Raw genomic sequence first — 2,843 nt, 5'->3', positions numbered from 1 at the left:
CTGGGCGTTATATGCAGGACTTTTCGCTGTGAGTTTAGTAGTCGCTGTCATAAAGGCTGGCCAAATTCTGGGGGAAAGGAGAGCGGGGAGCAGCAGAGGATGGGGGAATGCTGCTGAACACCCCCTGCAGCTGGTGGCGTGGAGATGGGTGTGCTGCCTGTGGGCTGTTGGTTTTGAGGTGGAGAGCCATGGGGGTGTGTTGCCTTCTGCCATGTATTTGCCATGGTGAACGAGTAGACGAATCTGTGGTCACATACGTGAGTGACAGGGGGACGTGGCAAATATCAGTGGGCTGGGGGTGTCCGTCACAGCCATGGTTTCAACCCAGCACATGTGTGAGCTGTGCCCCAAGGCCGATGTGGAGCTACCTTTCCTAAGTGCTTTCCAAGGCTGTCTGCAGGAAGCCCTCAAGGCATCTCCATTTAGTCAGGGGATTACGTCCTGTGCAGTGGTGCATCGTTGGTCCTGAGACCAAGCAGAAATCTTCATCTCAGGTCAGTTTTCTGGCAGGATGCAACCCGAGCCCAGGTGTCCCCTGGACACAGGGACAGGTACGTTGAAGAATTGCCCCCCTTCAGTGACGCTCAGCCCATTCTCAACATCTCCATAAAATGTTTTTGCCTCAGAAGAACAGCACGTTTGCCAGAATTTTCACAGCATTAACACCACGATGATTGTTTTTATGCTTGTGCAGGATATGCACTCGCTCTGTGTCAGGAGCTGGATCTCAGAGTATCTGAGCAGCCACAGCATAACCCAGGAATATGAAATTGGCTTCTTCTCCAAAAAGTGAACCATAAGCTTCACCTTTACCCTGGAGAGGCTCATTAACAAATATGTAAAAGAACAAAAATTGGGCAGAATGCTTGTCTGCATCATAGACTTTTAAATAGCCTTTAACTCAATCTACTACTCAGAGCTGAACATTAAATGGCTACAAATGGAACTGGTGGGAAAACACGACCTCATTAAATCCGTGCACCATCCATCTCGGGCTGGATGAAAACAAACCGCATGCAGATAGGACTTCAAGAAAAAAAAAAAAGGAAGGAATAACAGAGAGATGCAGTCTCAGCCCAGCAAAGGTCATCATCTCCGGTACATCAATTACTCCCCATCCCTACTGGAGCAGCCTGACTCAACCACATGGGATTCTTGGGTCAGCCTGGAAAAAACAAAAATGATGATATTTTAGAAAGAGCCCCAAACCAACCAAAACAGTAAATTTTTTATTACAGAGGCAGAGAGATTAAACATATCCTAAATTATACATACATGGGGCTCATTACAAACACATCAGGGAGCTTTGGGCTGGCTATAAAAACATTAGAAGGGAAAGCTTTGCAAGTTTGTATGCAGTAAAGAAACCACTGGATAGATAAAAATCCCAGTAAAACTGTTGCTAAAACTACTCAGAGGTAGAAGTCTGCTTCTCGTATTCGGGACTGAGGGCTAAAGCCCAACTTTAGCAGCAGCAGCCAGACTCTCTGAAGGAAAACCCCAGAGAAATGTTGCATGCCCCGGCCCCTGAGAAGTCCCCCTCTGGGCTCAGAGATGAAAAACACGGGAAGAAAAAGCACGGGAGTTCAAGTCCTCCATCCCTCCTCCTGTCAAATTCAGCCAGCAAAGCAAACAGCCCTGCATAAAAAGATGGAAGATCTCTGATACACTAAATGCAGATAAACAGGGCGCTGGCAGAAGCAGACTCGCAGTGCCGCGACACCGAGCTGTCTCAGCTAGTTGCCTGGATCGGGCCAGCAGGCACTGAGTCACCGCGACTTGCAGAGCTGAAGCAGATCATCAAGTACACGATTAGATCAGATTTAACATGAAGATGCATCTTTCTTACACTCTTTTTCTGTAATCTGGTGCAATTTCATGTCTGGACGCTCCTGTAGCAAGAGGTGAATTCCTCCAGGCAGCCATTACTTGTTGCATCCCAAGCAGTGCACGTAATTCGTGCCTGGATATAACCGAGGAGGGGGAATACGGGTGAGACAATCAGACCCTAGGAAGGGCTGAAGGTATTGAAAGCCTGATAAAGGCATCAGTAAGCAAATCCAGAATAGCAGAGAGCTGTTTTCAGCAGCCATAGAGGGGATGTCTGCAGAAAGAAATAATTACCAGCTCTGGGCCAGGAGGATGGAGGTAGGAGAGCTTCATGGCACGGAGCAGCCTCCTGCCGAGCCAGCGAGGATGCTGCAGAGGTTCACCCGTGAACCTTTGCTGGGCGAAGGTCATAAGTGCTTTGACACTGGCTTGTGTGGTTGGCTGCTTTTATTTTGGCAGTGCCATGCCAGTAACTAAGCCAAATAAAGTGCATCTCTGTGCTCTCGTGTTACCGTTACAGGAAGAAGTTTCTTCATGACTCATTCCCATTTTATTCCTCTGACTGCTTGCAAAAAAATACAGCAAATACGTGCAGAGAGGTGAAGGCTCTTGCATTTTTCATTGGAGGCGGGATTCATCTTGCTAAGTGTAGACAACTTAAATGTAGCTGCCTTAAATTTCCTTCAGAATCCAGGGAGCTCTGCAGAGACGTTCAGTTTGCGGGTGAGGAAACCTATAATCACCCGCCCAGCTGAGGATGTCGCCGTGTGTGCCGGGTGTCTGAACACCCTCATGCAGTCAATGGAGACGTTGTCGATGCAGCTGCTGGAAAGTGATTCAGCCCAGCAAGTGTGTGCTTTAGCCTGACCTGGTTTCCATCCACTGGTCAAGATTCAGGGCTGAGAGTTTCATTACTCGAGGTATTTTGAGCCATTTGAAATAATCCAGGTGCCCAAGACATCCTTCCTGGAGACCTTCTGGACAAGCTGCCTTCTTGTGCATCCTTGGCACAC

The 2,843-nt window shown here is 48.2% G+C and overlaps 1 long non-coding RNA gene across 1 annotated transcript; it reads right to left on the bottom strand.

The window, feature by feature from the left end:
- Positions 1-866: 866 nt before the first annotated feature.
- Positions 867-2,389, bottom strand: LOC118261035 (uncharacterized). Its single transcript, XR_004782346.2, has 3 exons — positions 2,125-2,389; positions 1,850-1,963; positions 867-1,165 (listed from the first exon to the last, which is right to left on the bottom strand). It is a non-coding gene; the product is annotated as an uncharacterized LOC118261035 (long non-coding RNA).
- Positions 2,390-2,843: the final 454 nt, after the last annotated feature.

Source organism: Cygnus atratus, chromosome 28 (genome assembly GCF_013377495.2).
Source record: "Cygnus atratus isolate AKBS03 ecotype Queensland, Australia chromosome 28, CAtr_DNAZoo_HiC_assembly, whole genome shotgun sequence".
NCBI classification, from domain to species: domain Eukaryota; kingdom Metazoa; phylum Chordata; class Aves; order Anseriformes; family Anatidae; genus Cygnus; species Cygnus atratus.
Note: the sequence above shows the minus strand (reverse complement) of the source record. Positions and strands in the feature narration are given on the sequence as shown.